The 10,818-nt window shown below is 30.0% G+C and overlaps 1 long non-coding RNA gene across 4 annotated transcripts; it reads left to right on the top strand.

Annotated features, from left to right (window-relative positions):
* The first annotated feature begins 3,166 nt into the window (after nucleotides 1-3,166).
* On the top strand, nucleotides 3,167-9,361 carry LOC143049344 (uncharacterized). Of its 4 annotated transcripts, none has more exons than XR_012970183.1 (4): nucleotides 3,167-3,276; nucleotides 4,918-5,059; nucleotides 8,427-8,524; nucleotides 9,147-9,361. It is a non-coding gene; the product is annotated as an uncharacterized LOC143049344 (long non-coding RNA). The 4 variants fall into 4 exon arrangements; XR_012970184.1 differs by having other exon boundaries at nucleotides 9,152-9,361; XR_012970185.1 differs by lacking the exon at nucleotides 8,427-8,524.
* Nucleotides 9,362-10,818: the final 1,457 nt, after the last annotated feature.

Raw genomic sequence — 10,818 nt, forward strand, 5'->3', positions numbered from 1 at the left:
AAAATAATTCTGGGATCTGTTTTACTTCTGAAATGTCTCTCTTTCAAATAATGGTGTCGTATATGTCCACTATGAAAAGTTAAACAAAACATAAATCTGACTCGTTGTTGAGGGCCTTACGACAACATACAGAGGATAACATTTAGTCATTGACAATCTTACATCTTACATAATATATAACAAAGTTTAAACTATTGTCATGAAGAAATAATTACATTAGATGTATGTTTCATTATACATTATTCTATTTGGCTACATTGCAATCTCGCGTTATTCCTTAGTCAACTTCATAACACAATAACATTTATCATTCATGATGACACGAGGTTCCACAAGAAAGTGCACATGTAAGTTAAATAAAAACTTGATGAAAACCGTGTTTTCATGATCCTAACTGAAAGAAATGTAATAATAAGTATTGAATGCTTCTTTTTGTAACTTCATAGGGTTGTAAAAGCGTTGACCGTGTGCACATTTTTAGACTTGTTTAGAAATTTACAATTTTCGCACAAAATGTACTTCGGACTACGCTTTTACATCCCAATGAAGTTACAAAAAGAAGCAGTCAATTCTTAAATAATGGTTTTTAAAAGCCGATTAGAAAAACAAATTTGACAAAAGCAACCGACCAAGGTTTCACATAAGCACTACATGTGTCTCTGGAGTCTCTGCGTTATGATTTCACATTGATGTTGATTACAGAAACTCAATGATTATCATTATATAAACAAATGTAAATAATTTTTTTTCATTATTTTGTTTGAAATCTGTGATAAAAGAAATACGTTTTATGATTGTTAAGTGACTTATAGACCCAATGGGTCGGGTGTATTTTATTGTGTATGTAAAATTCTATCAGATAACCTTTGGAGCAGTTATCAGTCTTTGAAGCATGCTCACTAAGGTTCTTTTGGTGATATCATTTTCCTATTGGTCAAAACTTTTTTTTTTGCTTTGACCAACTTTGGAGGAGTTATTTTCAAAGAATTGATAAAAAAAAAAGAAAACAACACATAAGTTTCCTTTCTAGCTTATCTAGAGCAAAGCATCATGTCAGGCATTGTCATTACTAAAAAACAATAAATTTCTTCTAATCTGAGAAACAATTCGACATTTTAGCAAAATGTTTTACTAATGATACTGATGATCCACCAGAATGTTATATAATAGAACCATACAAATACATGTACATGTAATAAGCAAAAACATGTACATGTAAAAAATACGTGGTATGATTGCCAATGAGACAATTCCCCACAAGAGACCAAAATGACACAAACATTACTTCAGGTCACCGAATGGCTTTGACAATGATCGAAGCTCACATCGCATTGTCAGCTATAAAAGGCCCGAAATGACAATGTAAAACAATTCAAACGAGAAAACGGCCTTATTAATATACAACAAAAAAAATACATGAAAAAATATTTTTTTTATGTGTTGCTCTCCTAGCTCCAAAATGTATCCAAAATCAAAGATCTGGAACATATTCTATCGTAACCATTTGGTAATTAATGCAATTAGTGTCTCAGTTAACACAATTAATATTATAACACCATATAGGAACAACACAGAACTCCTTTTGTCATATTAAACACTGTCAAACATCCAAACATACTATCCACACTCATCTGTGTCCACACTTGTTGTGTATGTAATATATATTTTGAACTTTACTGAACTGATATATTACACATGTCACTATAATAAAAATTACTTACTTACTTACTGTAAACTGTTTTACCAATCTATATGAAGACATGGAAATGTATCAAAACAACCAATTATCTAATTGGTTACAATTTTACCTAAAAATTTGTGATTTCAACCTATATGTCTATGTAAGGAAAATTCGGAAACGCATGCTCATTCCGCCACAATGGCGATTATATATCACCTAACTTCATTCCATTTCATATTTATATATATTTCTTTTTGTTTGAAATTGGATTTTCGCCGTTTGCTATTTATAAGAATTATGTATAGATTGGAACTAGTATAACAGTGGTTAATGTATCATACATATATATTTTTAGGCCTACGCATGAGACATAAGAAATCTGTACAAATTATTAATATAAAACATAGTTACGCAAGGAAAATGATATGTTATAAGAAGCTACTTATCCTATTTCTGTGTTTGTTTCGTTTGTAGCAAAATGATTTTAGAGTAAAGATTCCTATGAGCAAAATTTAAAGACGTTTGATGATCAGCTATTAAAAGGACAATAAGAAGTTCCCCTTTCCAAATTGTTTTTGTTCTTGTATTTTTTTCCACACACAGACACATATAAAAAAGACGATGAGGTATGATTGCCAATGAGATAACTGTCCACAAGAGACCAAAATGACACAGAAATTAACAACTATAGGTCACCGTACGGCCTTCAGCAATGAGCAAAGCCCATACCGCATAGTCAGCTATAAACGGTTTTAAACTCAAGCAAATTATCTATTTTATTTATATTTTGATTAAAAACATTTTGGAATTACAAAACAATATTATGTCCATGGCAGTTGAGTAATTGATTATTGTTTGCTTTTTGTATCATGGCATATAATTCAAAAACATCCTTTGTTCGACCTGTTAGTCAAATGAATTTGTCGAAATATACTTGTTCACTGTTCGGTCTTTTAAAAAATGTTGTTTGTGCTGTATTTAGACCCCTCTACCAAGAAATTTGTTTTGCATGCACATGTGTAAAAAAAATCCAAAGCAATCATAGGTTTAACTTTCTTTAGACTTGTATATATATTATATCTGTACAACCTTCAAACCTATGAAACATCAATTATTGATAGAAAAAATACCGTTAGACTAAGTGCAATTTGAATAATTATGTAACATAAACGATACAAATGTGTTGCAAACAGAACCTTTTGCCGATTGCACTTCAATTTATTTATTATGACAGAATACGGTATTTTTTTCAGTTTTAATTCGCGCATAATTTTAAAATACTTATAGTAAATATAGGTTTAAGATAGAAATAATATAATAAGAAATGCTATCTAGAATTCGAAACCATGCAGTAAATGCAATAGGCTGGTCCTCTATCTCTGATATACGGGTATCTCAGATATCCTTTAAAAGACAGGGAACAAGTCTTTCAATGTAGGTATTTTGATTGGTTTAATCAAAATGCTTTGGTTAAAGAAGTACTGTCATGTGTAGTTTTACACTTGAACTTCAACCGTGAGTGCGACAGTATTTCATCCAGCAAAAAGAAGATTAGTAATGGAATATCGTCAAAGAGAGAACAAAGATAGAATACGGTGCGAATATTTTGGTTCTTCAAGTTGTTTTGGTTTTAACAGTTATAATTGATCAAATTAAATAATTATATTTTAATTTAAGATAATTTTCGTTAAGAAATTTAAAACAATTAATAGTTCGATTTCGGGACAGATTTAGGAATAGCATTGTATGAAGTATATAGAGTTCCCATTTTTAGGAAGGAGTCTCACCCTTGAATAAAACCCTTATTAACTGTTATTTTATGTTATAGAATAGAACGATTAAGTTTTCAACATTGTTAAATTGAAATTACATCTAAGAGTCCATGTGATTAATGAGACGATTCCTATGACTTTTCCGAAGATACATGTTTGATAAACGCACATGTTCTAAGTAAAAAAGTCATGTCCTCTAGTCCTAAAAGCGCTTTGAAAAAAGTCATAGGGGGCTATGTTCCTGCCTTATGTTTATTTTAGCTATCATCTACTTGAATTGATTCTACCCTATGGAGCCGTTTGTGACAGTTCTAATCTATAATAGATCACAATACCAAGAACAGATCAGAGAGCCCTATCTATTTTTTTGGTAAACGGACCGAAAGTCACAGGACAAAAAGTCACAGGACATAAAGTCACCTAACAGTCACAGGACAAAAGTCACAAATAATCTGTTGACAATTGTTTGAATATATAAGAGAAATATCTTGAAATATTTACTTTTTAATACATATATTCATATTAAAGTTTAAGAAATGTGTCATCATGGTCATTATACTTGAAAAATTAAGATTTATTTAAATTTTATAATGCAAAAGAAAGATTTCTTTGCACCATGAAGCCATTTAAGTGCCAACTGAAGCCACTTTGACATTTTGTTTTTTTAATAATTATTTGATCATCTTTGATATGTTTTTGATAAATTTTGTTTACAAGGTTGGTTTATTTACAATAGTTCAAGAAAAATACAAAAATATTTTTGTAGAAATAAGCGTTTTTTATTCAAAGAAAATATCAAAAAAAATGAATTGTGACTTTTTGTCCTGTGACTTTCTGTCTTACATTCTAGTTTTTTGGGTCCTCATTTAAATTATTAGTGAACTTTTTTTTAATTTTCGATTACGTTAAATATTTTATTCATTCTAATGATTTGATTAATTATGTTATGTTACAATCATTTCATTAACTTTTTAACAAAATAAGTTTTGATATGGTTGTTATTTATTATACTGTATATTGCAAGTGACAAATATCCTCATTAATACTAAACCACATAGGTATTATTATGTAAGATTGTATAATGTCAGGTAAAGTCTGGTAACAACAAAAAAATACATGGACACTGTGTAATCCAATTTAACATTTACCTGTAATCTTTCGAAAGAAATAGTATTATGGTACGATCTTTTTACCTTTTTAAGAGAGGTTTGGAGTATGAAAGCGGACACGTTTTTTCTTCTTCTCAAATACGTTCTTTGTCTCTAAATTTATTTTAAAACGCCCCTCATAGTAAGGGCCGCATAGAATGCCAGGTCTTTAAAGCTTACTATATGGTATTGGTTTTGTACATCGTTAAAGGCCATACTGTGACATATAATATATAAATCGTCTTTTGGTCGTATTTTTTGTGTCTTTTGCAAGTTTTAGATACGTAATGTATTTATATGCATGTTTCTTTTTCAGTTCAACATCCAATCCAAGAAAGGAAGTCTTTCTTTTTTATAAAATAGAGTCACCACTTAGTAACTTTTATGCCGCCCGATTCGAGGTGTCTGGAAAGTGGTACACTATAGTACAGAGCAATTCTACTTATACAAAAAAGCCGGTAAGTGTTTTAGTGGTAATCTTATAACATGAAAATGAGAAAGTATACCGATTAACACGTTTAAAAAATATACCCAACAAATAACAGCGTATCCAGAACCTTGAAGTCGGTGTGTGTGTGTGGTAAACGGACAGAAAGTCACAGGACAAAAAGTCACAGGACATAAAGTCACAAATTTGGTAGGACAAAAAGTCACAAATATTTTGTTGACAATTGTTTGAATATATAAGAGAAATGTCTTGAAATATTTACTTTTAAATACATATATTCATACTAAAGTTTAGGAAATGTGTCATTATACCTGAAAAATCAAGGTTTATTTAATTTTAATCATGCAAAAGATATATTTCTTGGCACTATGAAGCCATTTAAGTGACAACCCACTTTGACATTTTGTTTTTTTAACAATTATTTGATCATCTTTGAATTTTTTTTGATAAATATTGTTTACAAAGTTAGTTTTTATACAATAGTTCCAGAAAAATACAAAAATATTTTTGTAGAAATAAGCGATTTTTATTCAAAGAAAATAATCAGAAAAAATGAATTGTGACTTTTTGTCCTGTGACTTTTTGTCCGTGACTTTTTGTCTGTGACTTTTTGTCCTGTGACTTTCTGTCCTACATTCGTAAGGGGGAGGGGGGGGGGGGTATTGCGATTGCGATCTAAATTATATATTTAATAAACATTTATGTGAGTGTGCGTGGTAATGGTAATATTTTAGTCATTATAATGATTTAATTACGTTATATAACAATAATTTCATTAACTTTTTAGTTTAGTTTAGTTTATTAGAGAAAACTCAGCCGCAGAAGACTGCGTAACAGGAGCATATTTATATACACAATATTAATTACAACATAGTTCATAATACAAACAGAATACATTTTTAAATTATACATCTTCAGAAATAAGTTTGTGTTTATTACAGTTTTAAATTAGACAAGCATCTTTTCTACCTTTTGAATAAAAATTGACAGCTTAGACAGCACATTACTATTACTATATTTAAGCATGCCAAGTACTTTTTTTTCATTTGGATATTTTAAATAATATGGAGGTATGAACTTCCCCCTTAAATCCTTAACTTCACAGTTGGTACATTTACATATATAGTGGTATACATCTCCAAGACCAGCTTTAAAGAGTGGACAAATCCTATCATTTCGTGGTACATTTCTCCATCTTCCTGTTTCGATGGGAAACTTTGTATTACATACCCTTAATTTACATATGTTTACTCTATGCCCCCGTCTTAATTTTAACAGATATGTTTCCAAGCAAAACTCTTCTTTAAAGTGTAGATAAAACTCCCCCCTTGATGAATTGTTTATATCTGAGAACCATTTTTGAATAAACTGGTCCTGGAGACGCTGCCTTACATTAATTTTAATATAATTATAATCAACTTGCTCCGGAAAATTATATAGTTCACAAAAGCCACAATCATTGAACACAGATTTTACATAGTTAAACCACTTAAAATTAAGTCTTTTAAATGGCCTTGTTTCTTTGAAATTGGTCTACTTAATATTTTAAATTAAAGATGTCAGATCAACATTTCTATAGTTCTTTATCGTTATTTTTTTTTTTAACATTTCACTTTTTTCTTTAGTCAATTGATCTCTATTATAATTGTCCTAAGCATGTATGTAATATTTGCCACTTGACGTTGAGTAACCAACAATCACCTCTTTAATCTGTTATTATCAGAGATAATAGAGATCAATTGCGGCTCTTGGGCTGATATTGAACCTAGGGCTGATAATACATGCGATATGAAAAATGCCATGTAATAATCTATCTTTTTATCATATTTACGGAAAGGCATGTGATAACAATCGAAGCTTGTGATAAACTTTTCATATCAGCCCGCTAAGCACCAATTCGGAAAATATGGAAAATACTTTAATTTAATGCTATTATCATACGGTAAAAATCATATGTTATTTAGTCTAAGTATATGATAATTACATTTATCGGTACCATGCATTATTCTCTTTTCTTCAAACTACATCAGAGAAAAATAATATATGTCTCTAATATCATTCATATCCTCATAAATGATGACCCATGCCTAGCCTCATACATGTATGTACATGGTAATTGAAACAGGAAAAATATACTGTCATATATTACCGTATGCTTGGACTAATAGATAAACGTATTTATATATAAGTAGTTCCAGATTATGTTTTATAATATGCAATTGCGGTTTATTTATGATTATATATAAAACAATGACAATCAAATTCTTTTTTTGTGGAAAGAGGTTTGGGGCAGTATTTTTTAAAATAAATTGTTGGTTTCCTTTGAAAATAGGAATGAAAAGAAAATACGACATTCAATTAGAAAATCTTGTTTGAAAAGAAAGTTTGATGTTGAATAAAATCACAAAAAGACAGTTTTGAAGAAAAAAAGTCACAAAAATTGGTAATGTGAGAATTTTGTCATGGAGACATATATTCCATATATCGATACTAACATTCTTGGCACTAAACATTTACTGATATGAACATATTTTGTGAAAAGACAGAATTTGATTAGGTATTTCTTTCATGGTCAGATGATTTCACCTGTTAATCGATCTCAATCTGGGATATTGTGTATTAAAAATAGAAATTAAAAAAATTTAAAAATCGTACTTTTTCCAATCAACAAGTACATGTATATACATTTGTAGTTTTAAACATCAAATCTTTTAAAAATAGACATTAGTTTACACACAGGTGTCAATATTTACACACTCAACAATAAATTGTCATAAATCACGCATGTTGAAGCTGGGATTAATTAACGGATAAAGTTAAAAAGTCAAATCAAGCTGCGATTTATTTCCGCTCTAGATTTATTAATAATTAAAATTTTTTATTCGTAAGCAATACAGCTTACAGAATTATAAATATTACAAATATTCAATTACATCAGTGAAATATATTTACATTTAAACAATTAGTCAAAAATCATATAAGTAAGTATACCCATATATAACAGAACAACAGAGTATGGTAAAACATAACACATATTAAGCATTCCTAATGAAAAAATTAATTACGTGCATTTTTGGCCAGAAATAAAAGCTTCCCTAAATTGTTAAGTTCCTTTACGTTATGAACAGATAGCAGTTGTATGAGTTTAAAATTCGATGGTTTTCTCCAATAATATGGTTTGATAAATTTCTTTCGAAGTTCATTATACCTTTCACATACTAAAATAAAATGATATTCATCTTCAATTACTTGTTTATCACACATATTACAAAGTCTCAGATGTCTCTTAATATTATAAAATCGGCCAGTTTCTATATTCAAACAGTGAGCAGATATGCGATATTTACAAATAAATGGTTTATAAATATAATTTACAGCATGATCTAAATAAAATTGTAACAGACCCACCAAAGATTAAACATCTGAATGGGAGCGCGTTTCCTATAACATTATGCAGAGAGGAATTTTGGGAAAGGTGATAAATTACAAAATATATTTTTATTTATCAAGAAGTAAAAAAATCTACATACAAAAAACGTTATATGGTTATGTCATAAAACTGATGTTACGTTGCATTTCTTCTCGAACCATCGTCCTACTATCTCAGCAGTCAGCACAAACACAAAATAGCAAAAACGCACTTAACAAAAACAATTTGATAATAGCGACCTATGACAGATACTTGTTACAGTTTAAGAAGACAGAAATATAAAAAATATTATTTTGATGCCAATACAATCTGCAATTCATTGTCGTGTTAACAAGAACGAATTCACAGACCTTTGTTTCATATTGAAAAAAAGTATCCAGAATAAATATTGACTGATTTTCATATATCTGTAAAACTGAACATAATACTGGTACAATAGAAAAGTAGTTCCAAAACCGATAGTCACTGAAATTCTTCTGACGATCTTGCGTATCTTCTCAGAAAAAAATGGTAGGTAAAATACTTATGTCACATATTAAAATGCATGTCGTAATGCTAAACCTTCATATCACATTTTATTTGTTTGTTTAAAATAGGTGTTTGAGAAAAAGGAATTGCATGCATTGATTCATTCTTATTTATTGAGTGTACATTTATATATTTCTAGTTCAGCAGTGACAAAACCTTTAAAAGGAATCTAAAGGCGACGTACCAAAAAATCCTGGCAGAATCCAGCCTATGGACCTGAAATTAGGGACTGGGTACGGACAAACAGACCCTCATGCACATGATGCGGTGAGGACGGAACCGTCTTGGGAAAGCATGGCCCATGTTTAATTTAATTTCATTCGTTTGTCCTTTGATTAAATCACGTTAATGATACGTACTCTTCTTGTTTTTTTTTCTTCAAATTTCCAATTGTTACGTCATAAAAAGGCTTTATATATGATGGGGTAAGATTGCCAATGAGAAAACTCTTCACAAGACGCCAAAATTAAGAACAAAAGTTCACCTTACGGCTTTCAGCAATGATCAAAGCGTATATTGCATAATCAGCTACAAAAGGTCCAGAAATGACAAATGTTAAACAATTTAATCGAGAAAAACTAACCAATGCAGCCTAAGCTATACACAAAACAATAAACTAAAAAGCAAATATGTGACTTAGCAAGCTAGCAACAAACGACACTGAACAACAGGTTCCTAACTTAGTTCATATCAATACATACAGAATGTGACGGTGTTAAACATGTTAGCGGGCGCCAAACTCTCCCCTTACCATGCTCATTATGTTGTGTCCACTAAACTAGATGAAATCATATTTAATTACTTCCTTTTAACCTACAGTATCCTACGATAATTGGATGTTCAATATGTCCTACAAAGTTATCAATTATTAATGAAAATCTACGGAAGCGTATTAGCGCCACACATTTTTTTTATTTTTTCTTCCTATGTTTGCGTTAAACGCAAACCTTTGCGTTATAATGCAAACATTTACGATATAACGCAAACATTTGCGAAATAACGCAAACCTTTGCGGTATAACGCAAACATTTGTGTAACGCAAACATTTGTTTTATCTTATTTCTTATTTAAGATTCAAAGGAAACAGTAGCTATTAATGGAGGAGGCTGTATATATTAAAATTTATCACCTTTGTAGTCATTGCAAAATAAAATGCTTGAATAATTAGATCATTCACCAATAATGAGCAAAATAACATAAGAAGATGTGGTATGAGTACCAATAAGAAAACTCTCCATCTAAGTCACTATTCGTAAAAGTAAACCATCATAGGCCGAAGTATGGCCTTCAACACGGAGCATTGGCTCACACTGAACAACAAACTATAAAGGTCCCCCAAAACGATATCCATATTGAAAATCGAGTAAATTGAGGTTATACCGAAGAAAAAAATCAACCCTGCTAATATAGCTATAACCGAATATAAATATATACTTCCAAAGTAAGCTCTCGTTTGAGAACTGTGTAAAGTAGGTTAGATTTAAACAAGCTACCCGTTGGCAATAAATGTATAGAATGAAGAGGTTTTATTCATAAAATTATGTTCTCTCTATTCAAATTGCTACCCAAGCATCTGAAAAATACTTCATTATATTGAAATGAAAATTCAATGACTTTCTATCAAAGAATCCTGATCATATTCTGAGATTTAAAAAAAATGTTTCCTTATTAATAATTCATTTTAAAGCAGAAAGATCATTTTGTCTATTTGACTTGGAGGTTTCGCAATTGTATGACATTATTTTTGATCTTTCACTTTGAATATGACTATTTACTAAACTATATCTATTTTCTTGTTAAATTATATACCT

This window comes from Mytilus galloprovincialis, chromosome 10 (genome assembly GCF_965363235.1).
Source record: "Mytilus galloprovincialis chromosome 10, xbMytGall1.hap1.1, whole genome shotgun sequence".
In the NCBI taxonomy this organism is placed as follows: domain Eukaryota; kingdom Metazoa; phylum Mollusca; class Bivalvia; order Mytilida; family Mytilidae; genus Mytilus; species Mytilus galloprovincialis.